The 26,829-nt window shown below is 38.0% G+C and overlaps 1 protein-coding gene across 4 annotated transcripts in view; it reads left to right on the plus strand.

The window, feature by feature from the left end:
• Nckap5 (NCK associated protein 5) overlaps nucleotides 1–26,829 on the plus strand; it is a 959,972-nt gene that overhangs the window by 86,671 nt on the left and 846,472 nt on the right. The gene's annotated exons all lie outside the window — the stretch shown is intronic.

Raw genomic sequence — 26,829 nt, forward strand, 5'->3', positions numbered from 1 at the left:
AAGTATGCATTTACTCCAAGTAATTACAGTGTGGCTGAAGTTGGCTGGGGTTAGGTGGGGAGTGGAGAAGAACAGTATACACTCCAGGCAGAGGAGGTATTCAGGAACAGGGACCCAGAATCCAAATTTTGCCTCTCTGCAGGGTGGCAGAGTGTTTCCCCCCCACCCCTCTTGGTGGTGATGTTTTGTGTTTTAAAATAAACTTTAATTTACCAACTAAAGACAAAGTTATTAGGTTGACCTAGGAAGTTTAAGCAGAAAACTATGAAAAACGATTTGTAAAATTACCTGAGGGGCCTAAAGAGAAAACTTTGTCTTTTCTCTCTGGCCTTTTATGTGATTTATAAATTTCTAATATGTGAATTTTGTTGTTTATTAGTCTCTTGTTCCTTCCTGATCTACCTTCTTCCCAATCTCTCTCCCCTCCCCTCATTCATTCATTGTCAGGCATTTGTATGAATTGAAAGATATTTTTAAAATTGAAATCATTTCTATTAAGATTTCCTTTTGCCCACATGAGGGTGTTATGATTGGCATTCAGAGTAGGAACCTTGAATGAACTGATATATTACTCAAGTTTGAAAACAAACTTTTGACACTGGCTTGTCAGTGGGCAAGATATACATCCTCTGTTTCACTTTTCCATGGTATCCTTTAAAACCCTCCAAATGTTCTCTGGGATTTAAATAGGAACTGGGAGGTGTCAGATGCTGCCACTGTGGACAGGGACTCCCTCTTATCTCCCCTGCATTGGGCTCCCAAGAGTTATTCTCAAAGCCCCCAGATGTTCCACTTATGAGTTTTATGAACTTGTCTTTCTGTGGGCCTTGGGAAAGCTGGGTGTCCTTCTCAGTGTCTGAACGTCAGCCCCTTGCAGCCAGTTACAAATCACAGCTGATCCCTGCCCTCCAGCCTTGACAACCCAGGAACAGATTGGAAAGAAGTAGTTTTTCACTAGTTACCTCCTGCATGCAAACTCCATGACTCATGCTAGGAAACCAACTTGCTCCTGGGTTCAGCTGTTCTGTCACCAGCCCAGGAGCTAGACAGCCCTCACTGCCTTTCACTTAGCAGCCAGTATGGAAAGATCCTAAAATATTCCATGGAGTCCAGAGGTGGCCTCCTCCTACCTATCTGTTTTTTTCCCCAAGTTTTCCATCAGAGAACACTGAGCTTGGATGTGTCTTATGTAGTAGAGCTTGGTGCTGTTTCCAGAGCTTTGTTTAAAATATGGAATTTCCCACTCAAACATTTTCAAATGATTAAAGATCAACCTTTTACAGAAGAGAAAAAAAACCAAGGGAAAAAAGTGATTCTTCCAGAAGGCCCAGTAAGATGATGAAAGAAATGCTACTAGGAACAGCACTCATTCCTGAATGCATTCCATTTTTCAAGTTCTTAAAGATTAAAAAACAAATAGGATCCACACGTGGTTTGCGTGTGTTGTAGGAACAGAGCTGGGGGCAGGTGCATGGATGAAGGCCTTGGCAAAGATGGAGCATTCCAGTTCTGTCTTTGGCTCTGGTTACAGATCTCAGCGTTTCTACTTCCATTGTCTTTACTAGCAAACCAAATAGAACCCTGTGATTATTTTAGTTGATGGCCTAAAGGCAAGCTAGGCAGCTGCAGCAGTTAGAATAGTTGAGAAGGCATGTTGAGCTGACTACAGGTTGGGGTAGCAAAGGTGTTTTCCCAACTCTGATACAGTTGGTTTCTATTTTACTTTCCACTCTCAGCCTTCTTTCTCTGGACTATAACTTGCTTTTCTTCTTCCTTAAGATTCCTTCTGGACGGTGAAATCTTCTCAACCTAGACCTCAGATCCCAGCATAGGACATCCTATTTTCCTTCTCTCTGGGGTCCTTTCCCTGATACTTGCAATTTTGGGGGTGACTTTGTGGACTCCTCAGATTCAAGTGATAGCTCAGGGATTTTTTTTGTTTTTGTTTGTGGGTTTTTTTTTCACTATTATAATATCCTGTGTTAGATTTTTACCATGCAAGCAGTTCTTAGTCACACAGTTAAGATAAACAATATGGAAAGCAAGGACTATAATTTGATACTTCCTAGAACAAAAATCCCTAGCACAGAGTAGTTGTTCAATGAATAATTCTAAATGAATGAATGAATGAGCATTTTGCTATGTGAAACTCCCTGGCTTTTGTGTGTAGCTGGTAAATTACACTGTAACTATGAAGTATCTTTAAATTATTTTTCACTGGAGTAGAAAGACCGTGATGCCAGATTTGTGAGCATAAACACAGGGCTATTATTTTTTTTTTGAACTAATACTGGGGCTTGAATTCAAGGCATGGATTTTGTCCCATAGCCTTTTTACTCAAGGTTGACATTCTACCACTTGAGCCACACCTTTCACTTCTGTCTTTTTGGTGGTTCATTGGTGGTAAGAGTCTCTTGGTCTTTCCTGCCTCAGCTGACTTCAAACTGAGATCCTCAGATTTCAGGCTTTTGAATCACTCAGATAGTATGTGCAAGCAATCAGTGCCTGGACAGAGCTACTTTTGATGGATGCCTACAATTTTATTCTATTCTGTCTCTTATCCCTCCACTCCTTAGCATGTACTATGCCTGTCCCAAAGGTTCTGACTCACAGGAATCTAGCATTGGCAATATGATTGAGGACTTCCACTCTGAAACTATGCTACCCACCTCCACCCTGGCTTCTATATCACTTGCTGCCTTTATGATTACCACTAATTTACTTATCTTAACTGATTCAATTTCTCACTTTTAAAATGTGATTTTTAAAAATAGTGTGTCTTCTTTTTGGAAGGATGGGGAAGAATAACATATATTAACATGGCTAAAAAACTTAGCACAACACTAAGTATGGAACACATATTATTAATAGGTGTTACCTAATTTATTTTTATCTTATTCATGTCTCTTTCACTTTTCAGACTTAGGTAGAATCTCTAAAGTGGCATCAGATGTACATAGAGTTAGAAATCGCTGAGATGATTCAGCTAGAGATCACTGGTTTAGCTTTGTATTCTCTTAGCTGAATATGTTTGTGAGTACTTCACCTTCAAGTTCCTGTGGCAACCCTGTGGTATTTCTCTATATATCCAGTTTATTCTTTAGGTCCTCACTTGCATTTTCTGTCATTTGAACAGCTATCATATCCTACTCCTCACAGCCAAGTGTTCCTCCGGAGGAGCCATGCAACTGTGGGCTCATTGGTTCTCTTTGTAATGGTTCTCTTTTTCTGTCTCTCTGTGTCCTGAAAAAAGACCTGTCACTTGGTTCCTAGAACTTAAGGCTTACTGTGAATGGTACTGCTTTTAGGGATCTACTTGTTGAGTAAAGTGTACATTCCTGCATCCCACTTGAGTCCATTTTTTCTATCTCATCCTTTCCCATGATGCCTTCTGGGAGTCTTTTCTTACTTTCCAATCACTTTACAGATACTTGTACAGTGATATGTGCCCTCCCTCCCACTTCCTAGAGAAGACTGTGGCCCTTTGCAAAATGATTTGCTTTCTTTTACTCCTATTTCTCTCAAATGAAGTGATCACAGTAGAAGATTCTGCCTGACTTCAGTTGGAATGTCTAGATTGGATGGGTCCACTAGCAAATTTTGCCATTTTGTTAGTTCTTTATATATTGCCCTTGACACAGATTCTAATGAACTTAACTGAGGTTTGGGTATTGAGTTGCCAAATTTGTAATGCCATGAATAGCCCAACACCTGGCATAGAGTGTGACAGGTCCCAGTAATTGATGAGAAAAGGTATGAATGATTGTTAGTGGACATAATAAAAGTCAAACTTAAGCTGGGTGCAGGTGGCTTATGCCCCAAATCCTAGCTACTCAGGAGGCTGAGACCTGAGGATCATGGTTCAAAGCCAGTCTAGATAAGAAAGTCTGTGAGACTAATCTCCAATCAACCATCAAAAACTGCAAATGGAGCTGTGGCTCAAATGATAGAGTGGTGGCCTTGAGCAAAAAAAAAAAAAAAAAAAAAAAAAAAGCTCAGGAATAACCCTCCACATACCTTCCCCAGGGCCTGAATTCAAACCCCAAGACTGACACAAAAATATTAATAAAGTAAGGTCTCATCCACAGTGGAGCTTGGATTGTTCACTTCTTCATGCCTGCTGTGGACTGATTATATGCAAAGTAATTAATCATATTAATACTTCTAAGTACCAACTAGTTGATCTGGTGATTCACATGTTCTAGTCTTCAAAAGTATCTCAAGTCTGTGCCTAGTTCTCTGGTGTTTATCTCCCCACTCTCAATGTTACCTCATTGTCCACACTGAACTCAACTAGAAAGACAAAATTAGAAGTAACAGTTTGCCACCTGATTGGTTCCTGGAAATTTCTCACAAAAGAAATGTTATCCAGGTGCTGGTGGCTCACACCTATAATCCTAGCTATTCAGGAGGCTGAGATCTGAGCATGATGGTTCAAAGCCAGCCCAGGCAGGAAAGTCCATGAAACTTTTTTTTTTTTTTGGTCAGTCGTGGGCCTGAACTCTGGGCCTGGGCGCTGTCCCTCAGCTCTTCAGCTCAAGGCTAGCACTCTACCACTGGAGCCACAGCGCCACTTCCGGCTTTTTTCTTTTTGCTTATGTGCTGAGGAATCGAACCCAGGGCCTCAGGCATGCAAGGCAAGCGCTCTACCACTGAGCCACCTTCCCAGCCCAAGTCCATGAAACTCTTATCTCCGATAAACCACCAGAAAACTGGAAGTGGTGCTGTAGCTCAAGTGGTAGAGAGCTAGCCTTGAGCTGAAGAGCTGAAGGACAGTGCTCAGGCCCAGAGTTCAAGCCCCATGACTCACAAAGGAAGAAAGAAAAAGAAAGAAAGAAAGAGAGAAAGAGAGAACGAGAGAAAGAGAGAGAGAGAGTGAGAGAGAGTGAGAGAGAGAGAAAGAGAAAGAGAGAGAAAGAGAGAGAAAGAGAAAGAGAGAGAGAATGAGAGAGAGTGAGAGAAAGAAAGAGAGAAAGAAAGAAAGAGAAAGAAAGAGAGAAAGAAAGAAAGAAAGAAAGAGAGAAAGAAAGAAAGAAAGAAAGAAAATGAAAGAAAGAAAGAAAGAAAGAAAGAAAGAAAGAAAGAAAGAAAGAAAGAAAGAAAGAAAGAAAGAAAGAAAGAAAAAGAAAGAAAGAAAGGAAGGTTAGTGTTTTGGTGAAACTGGTTCTAAACATCCAGATGGTTTAGGTTGAACACAGGAACGTCATTGAACCACTTTGCAATGAGGAACCTTACAACTTTAGTCTCCTTAACTTTTCTGATTCTTCAAGGTTTAATGCCTTTGGAATTTTGGGTTTCCTTGAGAGATAAATCAATCAGTCTCTTGGATGCACAGAACATTACCCACAGTGTTTACAACGCCCCAATACATACTTGTCTAATGAAGTGTATCGGGTTGGTTAGAAAACCCCAATTACACAAGATACTTCTCAGTAGTTACATAAATTAATCTTGGTACTTTCAGGGTGAAAAAACAGTTCTCTCATCTTAGAAACAAACTTAGTTATTCCTTTGGGTAGGATTTGGATGCACTCTAAGAACCCAAGTGAACTGAGTTCAAGAGGAAAGTCCCAATATGGCAAATAAATATTATAGTGTTGAAAGAAGAGCTGTTATTTCTGAAATGTGGGAACAAGTGTGAGAGTCAAACTGCATGTCTGACAAACTGCTCCACAAAGGGTACATGCTTCATTTGGCAAATTGAATCTAGAAATATAGAACTGATCCAGCCCAGCCCAGAGGATATGTCCCAAATGTTTCCACTTTCAGTACTGCCTTGTAGAAAACATTAACAACCAAAGTAGTCCAACTCACACCTTAGAAAACACAGCAATACTAAAATGTTTATATACCTAAATACATTAAATGAAATATTAACACTAAATGACAGTGCTGAGATATGCATACACACATATCAGCCTTACAGCCTTGCAACCCACCCATTTCTCAGTCCTATTATTTGGTGGCAATCATTTTCTGCTCTTTTCTGTATTTTTAAAGTAATATTTCCCAGCAGTTTATCCGCATCAAATTACTTATTATTTCCTATGAAAGACAGTATCTTTCCTACACCTTCTCTATTCTTCTGTTCTGATTAAATGTGCATTTGGTGCCTATTTTTGACATGATTATAAATATAATCATCCCTTAGTTTCCACTAAGGATTGGTCTCTAGGACCCCCGGAGGAGACTAAAAATCCATGGATATTCAGTTCCTTATATATAAAATTACACAGTAGAAGATTATAATTTAGGTTGACTTACCATACACTTTGAATACATTCTAGGTCAGTTATAAAACTTAATACAATGTAAATAGTTATAAATAATTCTTCATACTTCTGTGAGATGAGGACAAAAATAAAATTTCTGTGAATATTGTCTATACACCCAATTTTCAGAATATTTTCAATATATGGTTTGTTAGATCTGTAGATGTAGAAGAGAGGGCTAGCTGTATTGTGTTCTGTTGAATTAAATTATTATTGTGATCACATTATTTTCTTTTAAAAATATTTTTCCTGTAAATATTGTCTCATGTAAAAATTCACTTAGTTTGTTAAGATCACGTAGTCACAATATCTCAGTTGCTCCAACAGCTCTTTGACAAATGTGTCAAAATAATCTCCCTTGAAACTTTCTTATCATATGACCAAGTCACTATACACTAGTTTTTATATTGTCAGTTGTCAAACAGGAGACGTTAATGATTGTTTCATATTTGGAGCAGTATAAAATGCCTGCCTTCAGTGTGTCTGTCATTTAATTATATTTAAACATTCACATTTGTGTAAGCAAAATGATCAGCTTTATTACGATGGTAAATTACATTCATAATTGGTTTTTGTGTTCACATGAATAATAATGCCATTTTAATGTCAGAAATGGCCTTCTAAGTCCCTTTGGCATCTAGCATAACTTGAGAAAAAAGGGAAATGACAGTTTGTGCAATGTCATTTTGTGAATAGATGAATGAATGTCCACTCAGAATGACATTTATTTTCCTCTTCTTTATTTTCCTCTCATTCACTATCTCAGCCAAGATTTGTACAGTCAAAAGTGTGGTATACTTGGTTATTGGGAGTATTTAAAATATTTTACTTAAAATAATGGGAAAGGCCTTACCTTCAGAGACAGTGGTTTTGGAGATTGCCAGTAGAGGGCCTTGTTAAACAAAGTAAAAGTTCTTATACAGGCCAGTAGTCAATAGTTTCAGCCACTCAAAAGTCATGGGTTTAAGAATTTCTGATTAATAATAATAAGACTACTAAAATGATTTTTTAAAGTACACTGTATTTATAGTTCTTTCTTTGTGGATAAAGGAGACACATTAACTTTTACTGTTTACTTAGCAGGGAATTGGAGCAATTGGGTAGATCATTAATAGTCATTCCACCAAACCAGGGCTTTGGATGGCTGGTCATAAAATCTATAGTGATATTTTCTTTCTTTCTTTTTTTGAGGAGGAGGGGGTGAGGAGTAAAATACTAGGGTTTGAACTTAGGGCTTCTTGCTTGCTAGGCAGATATATTCTCACTTGAGCCAAACCTCTAACTCCTTTGTCTCTGGTCAATTTTTACATAGGATTTTGCTTTTTACCTGTGTGGGCCTAGACAATGATCCTTCTATTGCCTTTCCTATGATTGCTGGTGGGGGGGCGGGGGGGTTAATCACCACATCAAGCCTTTTTTGGTGAATTGGGAGCTCAGAAACTTATTGACTGGAGTGGCCTTGAACTACTAGTCTTCCAGGTATCTAGGATTACAGGTATGTGCCATTGCACCCACTTTATGGTGACATTTATTTTGGAATCAGTGTGCTGGGTTCTTGACCTCTAGATGCAACTGAAGGTCAGCAATTGAACGTGAAGGAGAGAAATGAGGGCCCTCTTGCTAGATACATTGTGACTTGCTTTCAACATTCCAGTTGAAAATCCTTGAAAATGAGGTTTCTAATCTGTGCAAATGGTCACAACCTTTGGCATGCCCTCCATTCCGAAGACAGGAAAAGAGAATGTGTGTGTTGAGAACCAGTTAGGATCATAGACTCTATTTTGCTTACTTCCAATAAGGTATGGAGAGGTGAGCTGGCATCTAAAGCCAACTAGCAGGCTAGCACAGAGACATTTTCATTGGCTCCTTTTACCCAGATTTCTCTATAGGAAGTTTCTTTCCCCCATTCATCCTCTTGTGGGCAGCTTCTCAGCATAAATGGCTTTCTGAGGAAGGTCCTCTGATGGGTCCACCTCCCTGCTTTTCATAGCTCTTATCACCAATGCAATTAAGCATATAGTCTGCTATTGCATTCAGAAACTATCCCCAGTGAGGTTAGATATGCCTTGAAGACAGAGCTGTTGTCTGTTCTCTTTAGTATTGTGGCCTCACTACTTAGAACAGTGATCAGAGCACAGCAGGCACCCAAATATTTGGTTAAGAGAAAAACATAAGCAAGCTTTCTGAATTTTAGATTAACTTTCTCCTTAATATTTTCATACTTAGGAAAACATTCAGTTTTATACCTCAGCTGATGACATTCAAATATCATGGCATTCAAAATCTCTCTTCCCTCCCCCTTCCTTCTCCTCCTCCTTCTCCTCCTCCTCCTCTTCCCTCCTCCTCTTCCCTCCTCCTCCTCCTCCTCCTCCCCCTGCCCCTTCCTCCTTCTCCTCTTCTTCCTTCTCTTCTCTTTCTCTCCCCAATTCCACTTAAGCCCTGCCTCTAGCCCCTTTCCTCTGTTTTACTCCACATAGAGCTCCCCTATGAACCAACAATCCCATTTTTGGGCATTTACCCAAATGATAACAAACAAGACCATGCTAAAGCTACCAGCACAACTATGTTTATTGCAGCATTATTTATCATAGCTAAGATTTGGAACCAACCCAGATGCCCCTCAGTAGATGAATGGATCAAGACATTGTGGTATATATACACAATGGAATTCTATGCTTCCATCAGAAAGAATGGCATTCCCCCTTTTGTTAGGAAATGGAAAGATGTGGAAAAAATGATATTAAATGAAGTAAGCCAGGCCCAAAGAAACATAGGTCCCATGGTTTCCCTTATTTGCAATAACTAGTATATGTCTGAGACAAGCAGAAACAGTCAGATAAGTTGATGTTAGGCGAAATGAATCCCAAGTTAAGGACTCAAATGTTTTTTCTTGCTACTGTTTTAAAATTTATAAGATGATTTCTTTGTGGCTTTTTATCTCCCTCCCCCATGGTATAACCCCTGTTTTCACTGTATTTGATGTTGGTATAATTTGTGGAGGAGAAGGGAAAAAACAAATTGTTTAAACAGGGATACAGGTGGACCCATTGCAACAAGATGTTATGTCGAAAAACGAACTTTACAACTTTGGCGAGGGGCGGGAAGCGGGGGAAAGGAAGATGGGAAGGGATGGAAATGGGAAACAAAGGAGGAGGCAACAATGCTTGATAAGAAATGTACTCATTACTTTGCCCATGTAATTGTAACCCCTCTGTATTTTCACAATAAAAAAATTATATTTCAGGTAGGGTTTTACATTTTTTGCCAGTGCTAACCTGGACTGCAACCCTCCTTATCTCAGCCTCCTGAGCAGCAGGGACCACAGAGGCGAGCCACCACGCCAGCCTTTTTGGCTATCTTTCAGTGAGGAAGAGAATGGCTATTTATTTAGAGTACTGCAAAGATAAATGATCCTGGTATTTATCCAACGGGAGTGCTCTAGGTAGGAGAATAAGTGAATCACAATGGATAGGGAGTCCCTGTTTTCACTTGTTATCAGTGATGGGAGATGTACAGGCATAGGAATATGTCAAAAGCTGAGTAAGGGCTGGGAATGAATTCCCCTGTGACCGACACAGTGTGAATACCTTTTCCTGAGAAGCCGCATGGTATATTAGAAAGAGCAGATATTCACAGTCAGTTAATACAGATAAAGTTACAGAAGACAGCTCCTACCCAGGAGGCACTTAACTCTTTGACATCCCAGAGTTCCAGTCTCTGCTCTCAGCTCTACTGACTTTGCCTGTGATTTTAAACCTGAGTTTGCTTTCCTTTTTCCATACAATGTAGTAATATCAGTTTCATTAGTATTTACTATTTCATTAATATTTATTATTTATAATAGGTCTGGCCTTATGCTTTTCTGAGATAGAAGTTATTATTAATACTATAATATTATTAATACTATTGTGCAACCAAAGAACCAATATATTAGTTTGTTTCAGATTATACAGCAGTACTTTCAGCCTGATATGTAGGATTGCATTACCTCCATATCACTATGAGAATTAAATGAGTTTAAAAAAAACATGGTAGACCTGTACAAAAATAGATTTGAATGCATGGTGACCTTTGTTATCATTACTGGCCATTTTTCTTGGAGGATATTACCAGCCCTGTAAACTGGTGACTCCTAGACAGGACTGAGAGAGATGAGGGCAAATGTGTGTTTCTGTCTCAGGGACTTGTTGCTCAATACTGATGTCAATGTCAAAAGCTCATTTACTCAATATTTTGGCATAACCAAGTATTTGCAGCCCGAAAGAGCTACCAATAAAACTGTCCCCCTCCCCCTAACTCTCCTGGGTGAATTCATTTCTGATGTTACCATATGGCCACAGCGTTCATTGCTCAACACATGACATCTGTTGATTTGATGCCCCTGGCCTCATTATCTCCACATTTTGCTTAGCAAAATTGCCCAAAACCTGTAGTCTGGACATCAGTTTGTATAGTACTGCTTAGGTGAAGTACAATGGAACCAAGTTACAGGGAGTAGGAAAGGTGCAATGAATGTCTGGCTCTTTTGAAGGGGGTGTGTATTTGTTAACCTATTTATATAATCTTGAACCATTTTATCTAGGTGCCTATTTCCTCTTCCCCATCTCTCTCTCTTTCTCTTTAGACAATTTATTTCTCATTTTTCTATCTTTCCCTCTACGCAACTTATACCTCATCTCTTCTTCAGATTTTTTAAATACCTGGCTCTTCTCCTTCTTTATCTTCATTTCTTTTTCCTTCCTCTCTTCTTCCCACCTTTTATTAGAGCAGAGGATGGTCAGTGTTTCTCAATGAATCAGGGATCAGAGGCAAAGGACACCATTATAATCTTTTCTATTTCTCTGTGAACATCAAATGCTCCAGAGTCTCATTACAATGCAAATACTGTTAAACAAAGAGCATAGTCAAATTCCAGGCCAACGTATAAAAGAGCCCAGGAGTCTGGCAGCTTGGTAGGTGGGGTATGATCTGGAGAGAAAACAAAGTGACCCTCCTTGTAAAATCCTGCCACAAGCCAGCTGTAGGATGTGAGATCCAGTGGCCCAATCTGCAAAGTGAAAGGGGAGATCAGATGGTCTCAAGGCACTCCAGACACTGTGATCCTGTTATTCCTAGTCATAAAATGATTGCTGCCAGAAGCGTTCAACATGGGCAATCATAGAAACAAGAAACAGTCAGGTCAGTGTGCTCAGGACTGGGCTGCTTCGTGGACATCCTGAGGATGTTGTCTATGGTCCCTAAAAATCCCTGTTTTTACCAAAGTGCCAAAGTGATTCATCACTGCACAATACTTCTTCACAACAGATGTTAGAAGATCACCCTTGAAAGGGTGTTTCTCCAAAGCATCTAATTATAACCTCTACAGAAGATTAACAGATGTTATAATTGTCTTTTCCCTTTGATTAAATAGTTTCTGCATGAGTTGTTTTCTTAGATTTTTCCTTCTCTGTTTTGCATGATCTTTATAAAGACCTGACATGTGTCTTCAATTTTCTAGAGCTATTCTCTCCACGGATTTGGTAAGAATCTTTGCAGATTCATAGTCTCCTCTCTATCATTTTGTCCTACATTCTTGTAGAGATAGAAAACTTGTGCAAACATTCATTAAAAAGGCAGCTGATTGTCTGTAATGTGACTTGAAGCTCTTATGTTTGTGCTATTGGTCTGTGGCAGTAACTAAGCGCCATTAATAGTTTCTAGGAAAATCTGTGCCAAGTAGGAAAAGGAAACTCAGCAAAGCTTGCACAGCGATAAAGCACACTAGGTTCCAGGTATGCACATAGTAAGCAGAGAGAAAACAACATTTGTGATGGTGACGTGAAGGTGTACAGATTGCTCTGGTACTATTTGTTCAGAAAAGATAAGCTATCAACCAGACGTCTTATGATGGTCATCAAAAACATTGCTGTCATTCCATTGTTTATGACTACATTTCTTTCTTTTCCATTAGGAATATGTTTTGTGTTCTATTGCCATTCAGTTCTCCTTCCAATGAGCCCATGAGGAAGGGCATTGCCTTTAACTTCACATGAATTAGAAGGCTTCTTTCTCATTGTCTCATTGTCTGGATGCATAGCTTTCTGCCTTGAGCATGAAAAATTATTAGGAATGGATTCAGACATTAAGTGAATTTACAGGAAATAAAGGCAAGGGAATAAAAGGAAGAGTTACTTCACCAGATTTTTAGAGGGGTATACTTAAAGAAGTGTCTCCATTTTTCCATTCCAAAATAATTGAACAGAACTCACAAAGCAAGGCAAAGGTCAGTACTTAGTTAACTTGAGGGCAGAGAGCAAATAAGCAAAATGAAACTCACTTTCATTGGGTATATTAGAATAAATCTTTGAGGACATCAGAAGAAAAATACTTCATTTGGTTTATGAAATAGACCCAATGGAAGTCCAATCTCCCTTATCTTCACCCGAGAGAAGACAGAGATGATGCCTATTTTCTTAGCATGTCTAATCTGAATATATGTACTACTAGAGAATAAAAAAGGAAAGAAACTATCTTAATAGAGTTAAAAACATATTGAGGGAAAGGATTTAATTCCAAAGGACATTACAAACCAATCAAATGAATCATTAAAAATGAATGATTATGTACTTTTGCAAGACAAAACCCACACAGCATATATAATTTTATATTTGACTTTATTCAACATGTTTATGTGTTAATAGATAGTCCATTCTCATTTTTGTGTGTATTCCATTTGGTGAGTGTACCACAATGTATTCTTCTAGTATGGATGAGGATTTGAATGTTTTCCAGATTGGGACCATCATAAATAATGTTGTCACAAATATTTTAGAATATATCTCTCAGTGAACAAATATACACATTCATGGTGTGTGTGTGTGTGTGTGTGTGTGTGTGTGTGTGTGTGTGTGTGATTTCTACACACAATCTAGGAGATACCATCAATCTTCCAAGATATTTGTACAAATTTAAAGGTTAATTTTAATTAACTCAAGGGAATAGCCCTATCCCTTTAAGGTGTAAGTTTAAGGAAAGTAGTGATGGCTACTATTTCGAATACCTTTTGTTCATCTAAGATTTCCCAGAAAGAAGATGTGACCTTATGGACTAGATCCAGTTTCTGAAAGTCTCCAGACTTTGATGCAATGGCCTTCTTTAAGAAGGAAGATGAGGTAGGCCAAGGACTCCAATGCCTTTCCCCCTTGAACTCTTAACACAGTAAGCTCCATGGAAACTAGAAGATGGCTGAGATCTAATGAGGTCATCACAACAAACCAGATGGTCAGATTGTAGGCGACAAGACTTAAGTAAACAGGGGCAATTGCCCAGATAATGTAGTAATGCTGACTCTGTGGGTGGGGTTAGAGGCCACTCCATGGAGGGAGGTAGCTATATGAGCTTGAACAGGAAGTGATGGTTGAATGAGATCATAAAAAGAGGTGATGTATCAGGAGGTAGAAAAGGGAGAGCAGTTTGCATGCAACAGCAGGTTTATTGTAGAGCACAAGTGGAACATAGGTCATAATCATTTATTCTATTGAATCTGTAGAACTAATTATGAGAGTCATAAAACAAAAGAGAAGCACTCAATCAATGCTGACAGTGACCAGGGAATTCCTGTAAGAGGTGATACAGAAAGTTATTGCATAGGAAGGTGGTCAAATGACACATATCAGCATAAGAACAAAGCAACTTTTTTATAAGGCTACTCTGAAGTGCTGGAACTTCTGTTCCTTTCTCCTCCATGTCATGATCACTCTGATTCCTAATTTGTTCATACTTGTGATTCATTTTTCTCACTTCTCCTACTACAATTCATAGTGCCTCTTCCCAGTCAATCTCTGTTATGGACACCCTATTCACCAGCCCGAGGTATACCTGATACTAACCAGCACTTCACTGAACTCTGTTCTCATGATTTCCCATTGTACCAGCAGGGCCAATATATCTCATACTTGGTATATTGCATCTACCTATTGTATTTTATTCCTTATTTTTGTGTATGTAAAGTGGTCCTGGGTCCTGAACTCTGGGCCTGAACACTGTCTCCAAACTTTTTGCTCAAGGCTAGTGCTTTATCACTTGTACCACACTTCTGGCTTTTTGGTGGCTAATTGGAGATAAGAGTCTCATGGGCTTTATTGCCTAGGCTGACTTTGAATTGCAGGTCTCAAATCTCAGCCTCCTGAAATAGCTATGTTTACAAGTGTGAGCCACTGGTGTCCCAATTTTTATACTATATTTTGATATCGTCTTATTTCATGATTTGTACATAAAGACATAAGAAGTATATGTCAATACTAGACTCCTATGACATCTGTGGTTATATCTTTTTTTGTGTATTACTTCACTGCCAGTAAGTGTAGCACCAATTCTGCATGTTTAATTTCCATATATGAACTTTAGTGGCTGATCTATTCTGCATATTCACAAAGTTCCATTTTCTTGATTACATTTTGTGGCAAGTAGAATTCTGAGGTAGACTCTAAGATCCATTCTGCTGTTGGACGTGCTCGCAGTATATGATTCCTTCTTGAGTGGAACAGAAAATGAGGCTAAGACAATTAACTCTTTAGAGATCAAGTGGCACAGTATATCAAAGGTGGATTGATATTTGCAAATGGAATTGAGGTCCTTAATTAGTTGCCTTTGAGTTAATAAAAATAATTTGTTTTGGCACTACGATAGGATTGTATTCTGCTCTGTGGCCAAGTTCTTGGCCTTTTATTTTTTATTTTTTATTTTTGCTTCAATTTGTTTTTCACATAGAGTCTCACACTTTTGTCAGCCTCTGACCTTAATCCTTATGTCTCTGTCGCTGGAGAAGCTGGGCTTACAAGTTTGAACCTTCACATTGAGCCCTAGGAAATATTTTAAGATAGTCTAGAAGTGAGAGGCTTGATGCTTCAGAGAATCTCCTGCCAGCTTTGATGAAGCAAGCCTCTAAGGTTTCTAGCTGTTAAGACAAGAATTCTGCCAACCACATGAACTCAGAAGAGAATTCAGCACCACAGAGGGGACCTTAGGCCTATACCAGCGTATTTCAACTTTGTGAGCTGAGCAAAGGTTTCAGCTATGTTGGCCTCAGACTCCTCATCCATGTGAGATAAATGTTGTATATCACTTCAAGTGCTAACATTATGGTCATTTGTTTCATAGCCCCAAAGAACTAATTTTTACATTTGCAACCATTTCTGTTTCTCTTTTTTTATATGTAACCTTGTTAATTGCCTTGTGATCTCGTTAAAATGGAATGGATTAAGCAATACATTTTGAGTGTCCTAAACTTCCTCCTTTTCAGTCTGGGCTAACTAGTTGATGGTGCTCTCTGCACATTAGGCTCCAGTCTGATTATGGGAGATTCTCCTGCCCTCTATCACTTTGTGAGTCCCTGTTGCTGTGGCTTCCAGGCTGGGGGCATCATTGGAATCACATCAAGAACTTCTGGAAAATGCAGAGTCCTACCATTCCTTTCCCTCTCCTGCCTGAACCAGGAATCCTGGCTTAGTACTGACTGGTTGAGACCTTACCAGATGGTCCCATGGGACAGTATGGTTTGGCCCCTGTTGTCATGTCTCACTTGTACCAGTCAGGTCTCTGTGTAACGCTGTGTGAGTTATTGTCTGTATAGTACTTAAGTCTCTCTAAACTTTAAGTCCTATTTATAGCTCACGCCTAGACTGAGCAGTATATTATAACTTCTTTATTTAATTGTAAACCAGACTTTTATTTTCCCACTTACATCTTCCTTTTGGCTCTACCTCCTCATTTTATTTTGTCATTGTTGCATATGTACCTATTTGTAAGCAATCCCAAATCCTTGGAGAGTGGCAGGGATGCCATTGGAAGTAAACAGATAACAGAACACCAATGTACTACCCCCTCACCCTTTATTGTATGAGAAAGTATTGTTTTCCTGTCAGCAACGATGTTTCTACAACAAGGCTCTGATCTTTTCTTTTGCTTTCATTATGCCCTCATCACACCTTGTACAGGAAGAGCACCTCAAATCAAGGTTCAGAAATCTCTTGATTCACATTTAGACTGATGAGGAAGAGTTCTTACTTTGTACGTTAGTGCTCCTTCCTCTGCTCTCCCCTCCCACCCTTCTTCCTACTTCGTCCTCATTCTTTCGGAGCACTGAACCAAGAATTGCCCATTTTCCTTGAGCCTAGTGCTGTAGGCGGGTAAAATGTGTGGATCCTGTTGAGGAATGAATGGGAGGCCTCTCTGTGTCTTTCAGCCTAAAACTACTTGCTACCATGAGGCGTGTCTCGTCTGCTGCACTGCCTTCTTCACTTCCAGAACCCCCTGGATGTGCTGCATTTGGGGAAGTCCCTGTGGTCTGTTCCACAGTTCACATCCTATGACATCCTCCGACATGCTAGAGTTTGGCCGGTATCTGGTTAAGGGGAGCACAATTGAGAAAGGCGGCAGCTTTATCACATGAGGAGGAAAATGCTCTATGGAAGTTCACAAAGCAGCCATTGCAGGGAGTCAGACAAATGGTCTTCCTCTAAAAGCGTTCTTTAAGCGCTTACTGTTGTTTGGAAAATAAATATGTGATCTATGGGGAATGATGTTTTCTGGCTGTCTGTCCAACTCTTTGTGGTTTCAGCAAATCTGTTTATTTAGCATATGCTGAAAACCGAGGGTACATTTTGCCTTTGGTTTTGTTGTGAATGTATACCTCTCTCTGAAGATCTGAACTCAAGCCTGCGTGCATGGTTAAAATGCATGCTAGGTTTGTGTGTGTGCACAGTTCTTAGCACATGAAAACACATTTATTTGAGTTTTAGGGATATTAGAAAAAATAGAACATTATTTTATCCATCCTCATATTCCCAAATTTAAGCAATTAGATTAATAAATTTCCATATCATACCAAAATAATTCCAGAATATTTTAATGTGTAATCGTGATCTTTTCTACCAAAATCAACACTATATACTTTTTTGATAGAGACGGTTCTGTGTCATTCCTTCTTTCCGTTCTGTATTCTTAAAGGATACAAAATGCTCACTTTTCATTTTGTTTGAAGTACTGGAATTTTAACTTGGGGCCTCTTACGCTTACACTATTACACTCTACCATGTAAGCCGAGTTCCCATTCTGGTTTTGCCTTAGTTTTTACATAGTGTATTGTGTTCAGGGACAATCTTAGAGCTCCATTCTCTTACTTACAACTTCTTGCTTAACTGAGACCCTAGATATGTGTTAGCATGCTTGGTTTATTTGTTGAGGGAAGGGTCTTGCTAGCTTTCTGTCTCCAAGTACCTAGGATGACAGGCATGAACCACCCTGGCTAGCCCTTGATTTTGTCTCTCAGGTCAGGTGGATGTATAATTAATAGAGCTCATGGAAGCATATTCACCACAGATTCTTAGCGCTACCATATAGCCCATGAAGCCTGTCCTACAAGGACAGCAGAGCATATAGGCAGACCAACAACTCGTTAAGTTCTACACCATGATGCCATCAACTGAAATACAAATGCATAATTTTAGAGATCATACCCATCTTTCTCTGACTCTCTACATTGGTCTCCAGCTTTACTGTGCTGATCAGAACCTGAGAGAAGTAGAGGCTCACAAGGATTGTTTAGCTTCCATTAAGAGTACTTTGTACTTTGCCAACCCAACTCCAAATTTTCTACATCTTCTGTGTCATCATCTTCAAACAGAATTGAACGGAAGACTTCACCAAGAATGGATTAAGCAAAAAGTTTAATATTCTAACACCAGAGGAAGTTACGTGGAGAAAATGCCAGTTTTAACCTTACATTCTTTACACTAGCTATCTCTGATTCTTGGTTCTGTGACTCTTTCTTCCTTTTTGGCTGTCCTTCACAAGGTCGGTGTTATAATTTAATTGTGGGATGTTACCACAGGTGAAGGCTTGGTCCCTTGCAGTTGGAGCTAATTTGGGTGGAGGTGAAGATGGAAACTTAGGAGTCAAGCCAAGCTACATGAAGTTTGTCACTTAGGGTATGTCATTGAAGGCTATCCATTGTCTCCCATCCCATCCATTCTCCATGTTTCCTGTCTACCATAATGTAATTATTCCAACACGCCACCCCCCATTCCCAGATGGATTGAAACCTCTTATCAAAATTCTGAAGAAACCTTTCCTCTTTTTAAATTGCTTACGTCAGGCATTCTGTGACAGCTATGCAAAAGCTGACTGGAATAGTCAGATAAGGACATTTTATAAGCCCTTGTGTGCTAAGAGACCTAAAGCATTCCCCATCATATATAACCTTAGACTTTTACCATTATCCAGAATTATGCTAAAGGTGAGGTTGTGATTAGAAATGCACTGAAGGGTTGTGGGTTAATGTCAGTGGTCAGTGATCAAAATGACATATAAGTACATTATTTCATGTTTCATGCATTATTTCATGCATGTTTTCCCTTAGTGCTGAGGATCAAGCCTAGTGTATCCTGATTGCTATGCAGATATTCTTCTGTCACGGAGCTACATCTTCAGCCAGGGGATAGTTGAATGAGATGTGATTTTGTTCTGATGTGTTATTGGACTATTTGGGGGGAAGTTGTAGGCATCCTTTCTGCCTTTCTGAGTTGAAAATATAAACACTCACTGGAACAGACAGGAAGAAGACTGATTTGGATTTAAAAAAATTAGTGGGTATTCAAGAAGAGAGGGCACCTTTACCTATTTGTCCTAGAAAACAGTGGTTGCATTTATGCAAAGAGGCACACAAAAATGCACACTGTAGTATCATTTATATAGTGATAAATTATTGACGTTTAGTGTCCATTTACAGAGAAGAGCCAAATCAATGATGTTCTCACTGTGCAGCCTTTGTGGTCATAAAAACATCTTTGTTGGCTTATGCCTGCAATCTTCACTACTCAGGAGGTTGAGATCTGAGGATCATCCTTTGAAACCAGCCAGGGCAGGAAAGTCCATGAGACTCTTATCTCCAATAAGCTACTCAAAAAAGCTGAAAGTGGTACTGTGGCTGAAGAGGTAGAGCACTGGCCTTAAGCAAAAGAAGCTCAGGGACAGACTCCAGAGTTCAAGCCCCAGAACCAGAAGAAAAAAAAATGAAGACAAGCTGTTTGTTCCTTGACATGCAAAGACCACTGTGACTTAACATTAAGTGGAAAGAAAGAAGCTTTTCAAAGCATGTAGAATGGGCTATTACTTAGGCTTCAAAGCTTACATATTTCAGTATGCAATATATGTGTATAAATGATTAGGAAAGCTTAGAGAAGAATAAATTGCTAATAGTGGATTTCTTTTTTCCTAGCTAAGGGTATAAAATTAGGGGGTATGTGAAGAAGAAACTTGAGTTGTTTTCCATGTAAGTTTCTATGTAATTTTAATTATTGAAGAATATATTCAGAGCTAAGTGCTGATGGCTAATGCCTATAATCCTAGCTACTTGAGAAGTTGAGTCTGAGGATTGTGGTTCAAAGGTAGCCCAGGCAGGAAAGTTCTTGAGACTCTTATTTTCAATTAACTACCAAAAACACTGATGTGGAGCTCTGGCTCAAGTGGTAGAACACTAGCCTTGAGCAACAACAACAACAACAACAACAAAGCTCAGTTAGTGACAGTACTCAGGCTCTGAGTTCAAGCCCCAGGACCAGCAGAAATAAACAAACAAATAAATAAATTTGAAACAGATTTCCATATTTATATGTTTGTTTATATTGCATATTTATTTATTTTAATAAGAAGTTTATAGTCTGAAAGCTACTTCATGAAAAAAAATTATGAGGAAAAGTTATTTTTTTCCAAGTGAATATCTTAGGTAACCAAAGATAATATAAGAATGGGATAGATCGTGACTCTTCTCTTGGGAAATTACAGTTTCTAGACAATGAAATATTTAATTGGATATACAAATCAAAGTTGTAAAGTTATAAATATTCTGCTCTTTCTAAGGTGTGAAGCAGCATAAGCTATTTCCAAAGAACTTCATTGCTCAAGATTTACACAAAATTCCACACAAATTGAGTTCATGACAGAATTTCAGTAGTGATGGAAATAGTGGGATAAATGACTGTGCCCCTTGTCCCTGAGGAAAATCAATGGTGGGAAGAACAGATAAGCCAACCCCCATGGTTTATTTATAGTTATAAGGCTGAATGAAGTACTCAGAAAAAAGCAAGCTGCGGCTGTGCAAAGGAATGAACCTTTAAATAATACTGACGATGGTTTTTCTTAAGGCATGAGGGTATCAACAATTTGATGCATTACGATATAATTAACACCCATTGCATAAAATTGCTAAGAAAAGCTTGTTTATTGTAGCTACCTTTGAATTAATTTGTGATGACTAAAGTAGGCTATTTTGTGAAAATAATTCACAGTAGCAAACCCATATGTTGATCCAATCTGCAGCTCCATCTTTCTCCATCTCTATCTTACCCCTTCTTTCTTGCCAAAGTAGATCCTTCTCAAGTATTTCAGTGACTGTCAAATGAAGAAGAAAAATTCTAGTTTTTTATTTGTTTGTATTTGTGTGTGTGTGTGTGTGTGTGTGTGTGTGTGTGTGTGTGTGTGTGTGTGTGTGTGTAAGAGCGAGAGAGAGAGAGAGTCATATGGCTTTAACTCAGGGCCTCTCTCTCTTGCTTGGCTTTTTCATTACAGGTTGATACTCTACCACTTGGGCCACAGCTCCATTTTCAGCTTTTTTGCTGGTTTGGAGATAAAAATCTCTCAGATTTATTTGCCTGGGTTAGCTTTGAACCCTGATTTTCAGATCTTGGTTTCTTTATTAGCTAGGATTACCCTCATGGACATCGGACAGAAATTCCTGTTTTTATTAAATCTAAAAGAGTCCTTATGTTGTATTTGAGTTCAATTGAAATGTAAAGTCATGGTTAATTTGTCCTCAACATTTTGATAGCACTAATCTGTTATATGGAGTTAACTTTGGTGAGCAGAGAAATATACTAGCATCTGTGACCAAACAGTTATGAAAGTTTGTGGTGCTGGATATCAAGCTCCTTCCCATTTTTGTACCCCTGTGAAGGTAGTACTCAATAGACTTCAGTGTCTTCTTCCTTCTTAGATCTCAGTTTCTGGTTCACAGTGATGTTTTTCTTATTTGTATTCCCAGAGAATTGTGACACTTATATGTTTTATTTAACTATAATTAAATGGGAGATTCTTACTCTCAGGTCAGTTTATCCATGGATGTACTTCAATCACTACAAATCCTTCCAATTATGTTAAAAATGTACGTATGTGAAATGTTTGTGGTTTTTCCAGGATATTGAGCATTTTTAACTTCCTCTGATGCTCAAGAATTTTAAGACCCATTGACCTAAGTTGCCTCTTTCAGCTTGAATATGTGCTTTATTTTTCAGGAAAAGGCAATACAGTCATAATTTATCTTACTTTTCTTCCAAGACAAATAAGTGCTTTTTATATCTTCAACAGATTAATATAATTTTCAAAGGCAGTAATAGTGATGAAGCTTTGGAAAGCTTGAATGGAGTCCTAACAAAGTCAAATTAAAATTCAACTTTCATGTCAAGGGAAAGGAAATTCCTCTGAAAACATGATATGCAAATATTTAATTAAGGCAACATACTTGAATGATGAGGGTATTTATGTTTTGGTTCCTTACCAACTGTGTTTTTATGACGTTGTGGGAGTTAAATGCAGATTGCTTATTGATGAGTTGAATGGTTTTTCCACAGATAGACAGTAATAGTGTAGTAGTGTAGTAGTCCAGGAAAGGTGATAACAATCTACTACAATTTATTCTACATCATTAAATTGAGTAGACTGAGTGCCTATCCTCATTTTAATTCATACATACTACATATAATCCTTATTGTGTCTTTTCACAGAAACTCAAAATGAAAGTATATTATTTAGAACAACAACAAAAGTCAAAATCACTTAAAACAAAGTGTAAAAATATTTAAATGCAAACAAGTGAATGAGAACTAGTTTTTCATCTTGAAACTTGAAAGAGATATGATGTATACTAGGAGTGGTAGGTTATCCCTCTCATCTTATCTAGAAAGGGAATATTGTGGTTTCTAGAGCATCACAAGAAAAATATTAATGAGACCCCCATCTTAAAAAAATAAACTCTGCATGATAGTGCATGTTGTAATACTAGCTGTGAGGGAGGTGGAGTTAGAGGTATGTAGTCAGAGGTCAAATGATACAAAAAGCATAAAACTACACTAAAAAACAAGATTAAAGCAAAATGAGTTGGGAATATGCTTCAAGTGAGAGAAAACTTGTCCAGCAAGCATGAAGCTTTGAGTTCAAACCTAAGTACCACCATAAAAGAAAAGAAGATGAACAGCCTAACCTGTAATTTTGCTATTATAATTCAACAACAACAACAAAAACGGAACACCTAGGAATAAAGTGGACAGATTAAATGCATGATATTTTCCATCAAAAACAATGACATAGTTGAAAGAAATTAAAGACATTAAAGACCTAAATTAATCTGTCAAAGTACAAAAAGTATTTGCCTTGGGAGAAAAGTAGAAGGCCTATTTCAAGAACTGAAAGGCTTAATTATTTTTTGTTGTTGTTGTTGGTCATGGGGCCTGAACTCTGGGCCTAGGCACTGTCCCTCAGGTCCCTCAGCTCAAGGCTAGTGCTCTACCATTTGAGTCACAGCACCACTTTTGGCTTTTTCTGCTTAAGTGGTGCTGAAGAATTGAACCCAGGGCCTCATGCATGCAAGGGAACACTCTATCACTGAGCCACCTTCCCAGCCCTTGGAAGGCTTAATCTTATTTAGGTGACACACTTCAAAAGTCCTTAGTAAAATTCCAGGTGGTCTTTTCACTGAAGTGTCCAAGGTGATACTAAAATGTAAGGTATCTAAAAGAGAAGAAATCATCTAGAAAAGAAAGAATTAAGAGGGAAGATTCATACTCCCAACTTCAGAGGAATAGAATTAAGAATGTATGTTACCTGGACATTGAGGAAAATGAACTAAGCAACTCAAGGGCAGCAATGGGAGTGAGGGAATGAGAGTGAAAGAGGAAACAGCTTACACTAAGCAAAAGGAAAGAAATGTACACATTGCCCGATTTGGAAGAAATAGTTGTATTGTCAAAGCTTCCACAATTAACAAACTTTATAGACCATGATAGTGACAATTTGCTTTGTGAAGGTTAAAATGTGTTTGTGACTTCAACTAAGTATCACTATACCATAATACTATGAAATTTGTGAAATTTATGTAATCACTTAATCTCAATAAAAAACTACTTTTTTAAAAAAAGAATGCGTGTTACAGTTAGTTGATTTTTTATATGAGTACCAAGATAATTCCATGGGGCAAAGAAAAATCTTTTCAATGAATACTGTTAGGCTAAATCTGGATAGCCAAATGTAAATGAATAGATTTGAATTTCTACTTCACTTATTACAAAAACTAATTCAAAATGAATCATAGAGTTATTGTAATAACTAAATTGCAAATATTATAAATAAGAATAACCTTTATTTCCTTGGATTAAGCAAAGGATTTTTTTAGATATGACAAAAAGTTTAAGCAATAAAAAAGAAATGAAAGAAAAGTTGGGCTTCAACAACTTTGAAAAACTTATGTATATTAAAGCGCATGACCAAGCAAGACCCATAAACTGGTAGAAAGCATTTTCAAATAGCATATCTGACAAGAATATGTAAAGTACTCTAACATTCAACAATAAGACAAATCACTGAAGCAAAAAATGGTCAAAAACTTAGTAAATGTTTTTCCAAAGAAGATATAGAAATAGCCAGTAAGCAAATAAAAAGAGGCTCTGCATTATTTCTCATGGGGGAAATAAAAACTAAGGCTACACTGATTGCATTTCATGTCTGTATTAACAAAGATGGATAGTAAATGTTGACAAAGATGTGAGGAAATATTCTAAGTGGAAAAATCCATTGAGACAGACAATAGATTAGTGGTTGCCTGAGGTTGGGAGGCTGGCCAAAATGAAGAACTAATAATATGGGAAGGGTTCTTTCTTAGAGTGTTTAAAATATTATGAAATTATATTCTGGTGATGAATGCGCAACTGTGAATTCATAAAAATATTCAGTGGTATATTTTAAACAAATCAATGTTATGATGTGTAGATTAGATTCCACCATGAAGTCAGAAATTAAAAGATATAGTTAACTTAAAAGCATTAAAGTATCTTTAAATTGTTTCCTAATTCTAAATACTGTATTCACAAGAGACCTCAAGGATGACTTCTCTCTGCATGTGAGGTGAGGAAAGTAAAGACTGGATAAATTTAATAATTTATCAGAAGGGCCCCAAATATGCACTTCATATTTGAATCTCCAACATGTAACAAAGTTTGATAAAGTCCATAGAACCCACCTGTACCGTAAAATAAGAGGTATAAATGTCCCTATTTAATGTAATTATTGTGACCTATAAAATAATCATGTATGACTTTATTTTTTCTATAGTTGAGACAGAAAATGCTGAAATTGACGAATAATAGAAATAGACAACTCAAGTTGACAAACATGTATACTCACATACTTTTAAAATTTTCTTAAAGAAATCAATAAAGTTGTCTTTAAAGGAGTTTTTAAACTTGATGTTGTAATGTCACACATGAATATCTAAAAATTATCCAGTAAGCCAAGTCATATTTTAAAGTGGAGAATAAAAATCTTTCTGCTTTCAGAGCTTATTTCTGTAACTTATGATAATTGCTTCCACATTTTGACTTCACATAAAAATAAGAATAAATTATCTTTGAAAAGAAAGTCTGAATTTCTTCCATTTGCAGACTCAGGTGATGGGAAATTAAATTAGCCCTCATGCATTGGTGTACTTAGGTATTTTTTCTGTTAGTATTTAAGACTTCAATCTTTTGCTCTTCATAGGGTTTGGTATTAATTCAAACTTTAAAAATAATTATCAAATTTTAGAGTTTTATGAAAACTCATATAACTGAAGATTATAAATGAGTAGTCTCTAGGTTGTGAATTTTCAGAAATGAGGTTTATTTGGCTTGTGACACAATTTTTAAATAAATATACCTGTAAGAAAAAAAAAGAAAGATTTTACTTAAATACCTAGATTTGTGTCTTCCTTCCTTCCTTCCTTCCTTCCTTCCTTCCTTCCTTCCTTCCTCTCTCTCTCTCTCTCTCTCTCTCTCTCTCTCTCTCTTAAAATACTGTACAGAGGGGTTACAATTACATGGGCAAGATAACGAGCACATTTCTTATCAAGCATTGTTGCCTCCTCCTTTGTTTCCCCTTCCCATCCCTTCCCATCCCCCCCTTCCCCGACCCGATCCTCCTCCCCCCCACCCCCGCATCTATCCTCCCCCGCCCACCACCAAAGTTCGTTTTTCTATATAGCGACTTGTACATCTCATTGTTATAATGGGTCCACCTGTATCCCCATTTAAACGATTTGTTTTTTCCCTTCCCCTCCCCAAATTATACTAACATCAAATACAGTGAAAGCAGGGGTTATACCGTGGGGGAGGGACATACAAAACAACAAAGAAATCATCTTATAAATAAATTAGAAACAATTGCATGAGAGAAAAAAAAACCTTTGAATACTTATCTTGGGGTTCACTTCCCAACATCAACTGACCTTTTCTGCTTGAAGTAAGCCAGGCCCAAAGAAACATAGGTCCCATGGTTTCCCTTATTTGCAATAACCAGTGTATGTGTCTTCTTTTCAAGTGAAGGGGTTGGCAAAAATGACTTCCATCCTTGCATGGCAGTGATTTGGGTGCAGCTGAGTGGTGATTGACCTCTGTGATCCGGACTTCCATATTATTACCGACCTAGTCGCCATTAGTATTTGCTGACTTTTCTCTGTTATCTGTCGTTGGTATTGCACTGTTTAGTGGCTCAGATCAAAGACACATTGGTCTATATTCCTATCACCTAATGACACTGTCAGGGCATTGCAGTCCATACTATTTACGGGTTTGTGATGCTCGTGTAAACAATCTCAGTGTGCAAGAGGCAACAAGGAGTGATGATATACCATTTGTGCTTGCAGGAACATTGTGAAGTTTGTGCAATGATGGAATTGTCTAATGGTGCAGTTCTCAGAATATTCCCTTCCTGAAAAAGCACATCATTAAGTGATTGGACAATTCAGAACTCATCATTCCTTGTTTTCTTTACTATCATTGATAATGCAACATTTAGATGAGATGGCCTCCTAAAATGTTGGGGGACAATCTTTGTATACTGCCTAGATATTTCCCTTAAACATTTATTCAGGATATTTCCTGTGTGGAGCTCCATCTAAAGGAAAACAACAGACCTGCCAGGCACTAGTCCTTCTGAGACCTCCCTTCATCCAGTGCTGCTCAAACTTCTCACTTTTTCAACACGCCTTCATTTCCAGTGGTTAATTGGAGATAAGAGTCTCATAGACTTTCTTTCTTGGGCTGGCTTTGAACTGCGATCCTCAGATCTCAGCCTTCTGAGTAGCTAGGGTTACAATCATGAGCCATGTAGCTAAGAGTTTATAAAGCAATAAAAATGGAAGGAGCAGTACTCCTTAAACATTTAAGCAAGCAATCCTGAGAAAAATCATTGCAATTACCAATAACTATACAAACAAGTA

Source organism: Dipodomys merriami, unplaced genomic scaffold (assembly GCF_024711535.1).
Source record: "Dipodomys merriami isolate MVZ:Mamm:240054 unplaced genomic scaffold, mDipMer1.0.p SCAF_1, whole genome shotgun sequence".
NCBI lineage: Eukaryota > Metazoa > Chordata > Mammalia > Rodentia > Heteromyidae > Dipodomys > Dipodomys merriami.